Source organism: Lepeophtheirus salmonis, chromosome 4, assembly GCF_016086655.4.
Source record: "Lepeophtheirus salmonis chromosome 4, UVic_Lsal_1.4, whole genome shotgun sequence".
NCBI classification, from domain to species: domain Eukaryota; kingdom Metazoa; phylum Arthropoda; class Copepoda; order Siphonostomatoida; family Caligidae; genus Lepeophtheirus; species Lepeophtheirus salmonis.
The window spans coordinates 13839614-13848978 of NC_052134.2; the positions used below are offsets into that span (position 1 = coordinate 13839614).

The following is a 9365-nucleotide window of genomic DNA, read 5'->3' on the forward strand; positions in this document are numbered from 1 at the left end:
AAATGGACCCCTTGATGTGTTTAATTCTCTTTTTCTATTCGTAAAGGAGAAAACCATAATATATCTACATGCCTTATGTACTTTTAAAAAACAGGTTGACTCAAAAGAAATTAATTAACCGTAAAATATCCTTTGTTTCCGTAACATTGGTTATTAATCCAGAAATAAATATTCTGATGATTTTTCTTTGATTTATGACTAGAATAAGTATATTATTATATCTTCAAGGACTTAACACGAACTGCATCAACCAGTAGGTGGGTAAAAAAATACGGGTATACAAAAAAGGATATAAAAGAAGAAAATATCACCCTCAATCATCTAGTATTATCAAAGACCTAGGTGTGTAAGAGGGAAACTACTTATATATCATATAAAAACTGTAGCAGAATGAAGTCCTTGGTAAGTTATTTCAATAAAAAAATACTGGTTATTATTTTTTTATTCATTTTTATCTTACTATTAGTTGGTAAATATTGATAAATTTCTCTGTAAGAGAAATGAATTGAAACTTTCTTGTAATGATTATCTTCAGGAATCAGAGGAGCTTTATTTATTTATTGTTACTCTGATTGTAGAAAATTTATTATAAAATTCAATACACGAGTGTTTCAATTATATCTCCCATTTCACAATTAATATTCTCTAAATAAAGGTGGAAATTGAATGGAAACAATTGTGTTATAAATATCACAAGGAATTAAATTTATCAATTTTAATTCAAAGTTATTTTCATTTGTTTCGATGTTCATTGCACCATTGCACAGGGGCGTACGCAGGGGGCCGGTTGAATGGGCTGTAGCCCCCCCCTAAAAAAATGTTTTGTTTTTTATTCTCACTGCAATTTTTTTTACAAAAAGTTTAGCATTTGAGTTTTTTTTTCCTATAAATTTAATTTTTTATAAATAGGTGGGGATTTTTGAAATTGTTTTCCAAAAATTTTTGAATTTTTTTTCAAAAAGTTTAATTTTTGTAAAAAATTATGGATTTTTTGAATTTTTTTAAAGAATTTATTATATTAATTTTTTTTTTCAGAATTTTAATTGTCAGAAAATATTTATGAATTTCTTTTTTTTCCAAATAATTTAATTTTTTGTGAATAGCAATGGATTTTAAATATTTAATTTTTTGATTTTTTTTTTTTTTCAAAAATCATATAATCATGTGTACGGCCCTGACAATTGTTTTCATTCAGCTTTAGTATTTCACAACTATTCTAGAAATATAAATTTAAGAAAAAATAGCCTCTAGGCTGTTAAAAAAAAGAAGGAGACAAAAAAGTATATTTAAACATATGATATATAGAATGTTGTTTGTGATATCTATTCCTTCATTTGTATTTTAGACCTTGGGATCATTGTTTTTAACTATATCTCTAGTTCAATGCTATCCCCTTGCCAACGATCCCTTTACTCATACAAGTTTTAAAATTGAGCATGGAGATGGGCAAGTGAGTGATTTCGATACATCCATTTCAAAGACTGAGGTAAAATTCCATCAGAAGGGAATTCCTGGAGAAGTTTTACTCGAGGATCGATTTTATCCACATGTGGAACCATTTTTGGCGTTCAGAAAAGTTAACTTAGAAGATTTTCCATCAAGTTCTTCTTCCTATCTTCAAAAGTCACAACCTGTTAAAAGAAGAGTTAACATTCAACCACAAAAACGGATAGAAAATGAAAATGATGAAGAGGAAGTGAAGACTAGTTTTGAGTCATTTGAGGATTCATTGACTGTTCCAAATTGAATAATATTTTTCATTTTTTATTATTATTATGAATTGTTAGTGATATTTAATTGAAATTATTTTATTTATAGAACTGAAATAACTAAAATTATTCTTTATACATAAAGGAAAGTTATTTTATAACCGAATTAAAACTGTTATTACTTGTTTCATTTATAATTTCTAAGCATCAACTCATACGGAAGTTTAAATAGTTATATAGTCTCAAAACCTTGTACGGGTGAAACAAATTTTGATTCATTTACACACGCCGTGTAGATGAATCCCAAAGAGCTCATATATATGTTCTCTATGATGAATAACCTTAAAAATACCTTATGTTTTGTTGTCGCAGTCGATTCACTCCTCTCACTTGATACGTGAATCGTGATACGTATTTCATTATTTATTCTTTTTGAAATTTAAACAAAGTATTAAGTTATAATAATTTTTTCGGTCTAATACTATTAAATAAGACAATTCTTTTTTTCTAGGTCAACTGTCATTCACTTAAAAAAAACCTCAAAAGTACACTATAAGCTCTAGAACAAATACTGTATACATGTATAAGACTGCAGGATCAAAATTAATCCGAGCTATCTCTGTTTGTCATTGTACTTGAAAAAACATATGACGTCATGTTACAAACAATTTATCTGTAAAATCGGTCTAAGCTGATTTTTTTTGTGACCGAACTCGACCAAATTTTCCCTTGAACCGATCTAGACCGAATTTTTATAAGAGACCGGCCCAGACCTAGTTTTTTGTTGGACCGAATTAGTTCGACGTAACAAAAAATATAACGGTCTTAGACCGGTCTAGGGTTTCCAGACCGAAACCCAACACTAATAGTTACGCTTATAATAAAATATTAAAAGTAATATTATATACAGTATCGAATGTATCATGTAGGATTTAAATATTATAAAATATCTATAATTTATATTAAAAATCGTGCAGCAATGTTATGACAATGCTAGTTTAGTTTAATAGTACTTAAGAGATAAATAGCAGTTGGTATGACTGACTTATTTGGCTAACTACCAAATGATTTCGGGCCTTTATTTTGGTTCTTTTTAGATGAAAAGTTGCAGGATACAATAAAAGTAACGACGTGTCTCACCATGAATATCTAGAGAGATGCATGAGTGGACCTTTTAAAAGCCAACAAGACCTCAGAAGCTCAACTATTCTTTTAATAAACACCAAAGGAAACTATGTAAACTCCTTAGAAATCTTTCATAAAACATAATAAATGCCCCCCCATAAAATGAAGTCTTGCGACTATTAGTTTTTGTATGAATCTTTTAAATTTATTTTATAATAAAGCAGATATAATCTTTTTACCTAGTTCCATTTTTATGAAACTAGAAAAGATGTTAAAAATCATTAAGAATCTTCTTTTTATCAACTTACTAGCAAAAATGGCGAGATTTAGAAAAAGAGAAATCTATTATATCTACAAAATTAGATGTTTACCTAATTTATTTTGATACTTCTCATAATTTAATGATATATTTGTACTTCAATATAGAATCAAATATGCTTTAACAAGACTAAACTTACATGAAAACCCACATTAAAAATTTAAGAGACATAACAAACGTTTTAAATTTTATTTAGTTTTCCAAATTTACTTTTAATTTGGAAGAAACTTATTTTTTTGAGCTGAATCACGACGGGGAAAAACAACGAATAGTATTGATTATATGTCTGATTTTTTTTTAAACCATAATAATGTTTATCTTTATCTAAAGGAAAAATCGGATTTGAATTGTGTTCTACAAGGACTTTAAGTTATTTGTCTGGAATATGAAGAACAATTTTTGTTCATATACCTAAAAACTATGCAGTTATAATACAATTTTCTTCACATACAAAAAACTGTAATAATGTCTTGTTATAAATAATAATAGTAAAAATTCAAAAATAAAATGTCTTTATTACTTATACAATAACTGCCAAACACAATAAGCAATAGGTTTCAAATATATACTTTAGTTTTTAAAAATTGTATTATCAAAGCATAGAGAACATAATCAGAAGCTTATCCTTTCTATTTGTTATTTTTGTAAAAAAAAATATTTATCAAAATGTTCTCAACTACAAGGCCCAATCAAGAATAGGGTATGGCTTAAGTGCCCCCTGATCTTTTGAAGATCCTTGCGATTCTACAAAGTATTATCAATAATGATTATTAATTATGAAGCAATATATTTAAACATATGTACAGAATCTAGCATAATTATGCTCCAACTTTTGTATCATACTAAATTTTGGTCATAAGGCTGTTGTGGATGATGTTAGAAAATATATATTTTTAACTAACGAGTATCAATTTTTATATCATTTAAAAAAAATCGTTTATATGCACTACATTGGGCAAAAAGGATTCAAACTGAAAGTTTTGGGGAAACTCTTCACAAGACTTCTTGCCATATGTCTTGAAGTGTTCTAGGACACCATTTTGAAAAATAAAATAAATATACATGATGATAATTATAGTCATATGCACCTTCGGAATATGGGAGTATCGATCAAGACTTGACCAGATACATAGGAGCTCCAACACATTTAATCGAAACAATTGAATAAATGTCATTGTCTATTAAATTGATTTATTGACTTATATGCACATTTTTCTCTTTCTAATATATTTTAAAAATTAAAAGTAGGTTGGCATGATTTTTGTTCTATTAGGGATTTGAACCAAATGTTTAAACATCTTTATAACGAAATGAATCAACTATTAATAAATAAAAACTTGAAATTTCAATTCGTGAGAAATAAGTACAGATTTTTTCTTCTTAAATTTAAGTTACATGAATGATAATTATAATTACATATCATCATAGCATTAACCTTCATCAAATATATTTATTATTTTTGTTTGGCAATGTGTCTGTTTAGCAATATTGTTGGTCGGCAATGTGTCTACACATGGTTTTAAAGCCTTTTAAAATGTTGTGGGGGCCTGTGCAGACCTTGAACTATAACTGCACATATTTAAAACATTCCAGTATTCTTAGATGTGGAGGCTACGAGGAGCATAATTCCGAAGTCTTTAAGTTCAGCCTTTTGAAATTAAGCCAAGCTCCAGGATTAAGTATAATGTCAATTTGATGTTCAAGCACTGGATCAAAATCTACTTTGTTCTCTATGAAACTCCAGTTTGCCTATAAATCTTCTTTCTAGGCAATCCCTTGCGGAGGAATGCGGAAATCTCAAAAAAAAAATTGTATTGGTCAGTGCTCACCCATATTTGATGAAATAAAACACTATATGTGAGGTATAACGGGAAAGTTTAAGGGTTACTGGTTTCTTTTTTAAACTTTAAAAAAATGTTATGAAGTATTTAAAAATTTATTGGCATAAAATTATTTAAAGGTAATAAAATATTTCTCTTGATCTTGATGTGTGTACGTTCACGCACGGGTGATTCCTAGAGAAAGAAATATATTATATGTATATGGATTTCACCAAAAGGTTCATAGGTTAGATGGAGTAATTGTAATAGTATAATGTTTACTAATACTTAATCAGTGCAACTCCATCGAACCGATCAAAAGAACATTAAAAAAAATAGTAATAGTATATATTTCCCTTATTCAGCCAAATGCTGGAGTTTTTTAACAAGTTACACTTTTTAGTAAGTGTGTCCACGTGATTTAAACAAAATAATTGGTGTCAATATAAGTTGATAGGTCAAATTTACTGTTGAAACAGCTGTTTATTTATATTTTATATAGGTCACTTATTATCAAAATTATTGCAAGGTAAAATATTATATAAATTATGAAATCATTCATAAAGACAGATGAGAGTGGAGTCTTCTTTTGTTCAAAAACTTTTCTAGAAAAAACTGAAATTTGTATTATTACGGAGTAATTAACATATGATATCACATTAATAAAACTGTTCCTTCTCCACTTTTTAGCCTTAAGATCCCAAAAAATATGTTTTAAACGGTTGTTTTAAAGCTTGAAACTTCACCCAAGAGTATGGAATAGAAAGATTATGCAATTATGGTATAAAATGGTTTATTTTATAAAAACTAAAGCTAAAATGGACATTCGCTAGAGCCCAAACCTTAACCTAAAATCATTTTACCTAAATTTGGCCGATTAAACGTTTTAAATGTTTTTGTGCCTGTGACCTCTCAAAGTTTAATTTAATTGATTTATATCACTTTTTTCAAAATGCATGGCCGATTTTGCGTTTTCCTTTGTGTGTGATCTTGACATCTTAAAGTAAATTATCTGTTACAATTAATATAAATAACTTTATTAAAAAATCTGGCCCAAATTGACTCTAATATAGGATTTGTTTCATTAATCATTATTTCATTATAATTCTGAAAATATTACATAAATAAATTAATTTGATATCAGGCACTTTTATACTTTTATGAACACTGAACTTCACTGCTGTATTGCCATTATTGTTTTAGCCTCAATTCGCAAAAAATACTTTTTATGATGAATTAAAAAAATTACATGTAAATGAGTTCCATGTAAATTTTTATTGTAATGTCTACTTTGATACAAATCAAAATTTATATGTCAATGTCAGAAGCACGTTGATAAATTAATGATTGCAGATCCTTGATGAATGATAACTCATTTGTTTATATGTGTATATAAAATATGGTCATAATTCATTTTACAATTCAAGATTTTAAAAGTATTTACATACAGGGTTGGGCAGAAGTATCCAGACAATTTTTTCAAGTAAGTTTAAATAATAGTCGATGACATTGTCAGAAATCAAATTGGTACATTTAAAATTTATTTTGAAGAATTTGCTCTTGTATCATTCAATAACATCACCCTCGGCATTAGTCACCAACTCTAAACGGAACATAAAGGCTGAGCAGGTCATAATTACATATTTCTTGTTGAAGTAGGACATAAACCTTTTCCAAAGAGAGCTTCAGGGATCTCCAGGAGCTATGGGATCATTACCTTACAATCCTTCTCAGCTCTGACGACAGCTAGAAATCACACGGGCCAAGGTCAGAGCTGTTAGAAGGCCAATCATCAGCTTTGAAAACCCTGTGGAACTGGCTTTTGAGGTAATACATGACAGTTTTGGCAACTTTACAAGGCGTTTAGTCTTGAATCTACATGATCCTTGTATTAAGAGGGTATGTGGCGTCCAACGATGGGATTACAACATTCTTCAGAGGGTCCAAGTTCACTGAGGAGGTCAACTTGAGACCATTGTCAAAATGTGAGCCGACATAACATTCCCATCACTTGTGATAATGCAGTGCAACATTATATTGAATGGGAACTTGGTATTCATCACAGGAGTAACATTATCTCTGTCCTCTGCCTGCCAGTGATCCTTTTTTGGGTTATAGACAGCGTCCAAGGTTAAGTTTTACTTATCACTAAATAGCTTTATGATGTCTGGATTGGTTTTAAAAATTTGGCGGAGTTTCTTGCCTCTTGTCAAATGATGTTCTTCATCTTCGTTGTAGGAATGTGACACCTCCCCTGATGCAGGACTTCAAGCCGCAGTCGTTTTTAATACCCTGACGACTGTCTTCCTACTGATAAACTTCCTACAAAGATAAACAGCTATTGAGATGCCAAGATTGCTTTGATGGACCTCTTGAGCCATGCCAGGAAGTGGAAGGTCAGCTTACAAACGTCAAAGACGGTTATCTTGGCGTATTTTGTTACTCTTATGATTGCCTTATTGCTGACCTCAAACAATTCTGCAATGAAACTGAAGGGATTAAGGATATAAAAAAAGTTGCTGTCGATGGACAGTACTTTCGGGTGAAAGTAGAGCTTAGCGAGATATACGCACTACGGTTGTCCTGAGGCCATCAAAATGGATTCAAAGATGTTCTTGGGAAGAATGAGAGAAAACATAATAATTCTTACATAACAATTTCACGACGATTAAAAAAGTTTGGATTTATGTCATTTGTACAAGTCTTGATACAAATATTGACAAGTAAATGAGGAAGGAACGGGCTGCACGATGAAAATCAATTGTTTACTCTTTTTAAAGATATGGAGAATTTTTTTTTACATTTGGCTAAGTCTGCAATAGGTGTAACTATAGATATTAGGAATTATACCCAGATAATGTTACTTCTGTATTGTACAAAACATTACCAGCTATGGTCATGGTTTTTGGTGCTATTTTTTTTTGGGCGGAAAGAGGAAGTCCTATAACTGGCATTAAGCAACCATTAGCCCGGAATATCTATTTTTTATCCATCGACATTTTTACTCCAATTGAAACAAGTAATAATAAATTCAGTGGTACTAACGGATTTCATAAATTTTCATAAATAAGCTTTTAACTTAAACTATAAAAAAGTTACAACGAATATCTTTGGCCTGGTATATTATTATGGCAATACGTAAAAATAAAACAAATATTTAAATATGAGTTGAGTAGACGGCATTATCAAAGGTTAACTATTGATTGCTTTGTTAACTGATAATTAATCTACATTTTGCTGATTGAAATAAGCAAAAAACACCAATATTTTTGTAAAGCAATGACATTTCAATGACTTCTCAGTATTAAATTAATTTAATCAGTTTAAACGAGTGACATAATTGGCTTGAAAAGTCCTACTAAATTCTCAAATCTTTGATTGTGACATCTTAGCTGTGTTGCAAGTCCTCAAAACATGGACTCAAGCCCAAATAGAGTTGCAAGACTCCAGTCTAAGTCTCCATGTCCAGTTTTCCTACTATTAATTAAAAAACGTCCTACAGTTCGAAAGAATGACGTAATGGGTTAGCAATCATAAATTTATTTTGAAGCTATTTTTCTTCACGATTCAAAGAAAATATTTAGAAAAATTATGAAGATCTCCTTTTAAGTATGATATGATATCATCTACTCACATAAAGTTTGTATATATAATAAAGAAAAAAGATCAAATCAGTAGGTAATTTGTAAATTCTTCCCAACTGTTGAACTCTCATAATTTAAGGAAACGTAATTATAGATGCATAGTAGGGCATTTTCGAGTCAGACCAAACACGTTCCGTTCCGAACACTACTTAAGGAAAAATAAGTATACAAATGGACATTTGATAATTAAATACAGTATAAATTAGGGTAGGGACTGAACACTAAGCCCACGGGTCGTTACGAAGCGCAGTATATACTTCCTGTTACTCAATATGGTTCGGTATAATTATTAAATATTTTTTTTAATAGAATTGATGTAGTTTTCCATATTTTTTTGGTATTTTATTCTTTAATAATTTATTTTCTGTACAAATATATTATTACTAAATATATTTCACTTTTTAAAAAAAACAAAGGTTGATATAAAATATAAAGTGGTTTTATAATCTAAAAGATTAACATGAATGGGCTAGCTAGAGGAGATACAATGATGCAGCGTTTTAACATTTTTTCACAAGATGTTGCCTTTCAAATGACGTCACTTAGTTATTTTTCTTACTGAATTAGACTCAAATATAATAATGGAAGAAATTATTTAATCATTTGATTTTTCCTTTTTTGAAAATTCCACAAAAGAGAAGAGAAGTTTTCAATTATACATATATGATTTATTAATTGTTATATAATAATTAATAGTATAAAAATAAATTTCTAAATTAGGATACAATGGATAATTATTGTTAAGAGG

The 9365-nt window shown here is 29.3% G+C and overlaps 1 long non-coding RNA gene across 1 annotated transcript; it reads left to right on the forward strand.

Annotated features, from left to right (window-relative positions):
• Window positions 1-309: 309 nt before the first annotated feature.
• Window positions 310-1887, forward strand: LOC121116273 (uncharacterized). Its single transcript, XR_011779516.1, has 2 exons — window positions 310-402; window positions 1346-1887. It is a non-coding gene; the product is annotated as an uncharacterized lncRNA (long non-coding RNA).
• Window positions 1888-9365: the final 7478 nt, after the last annotated feature.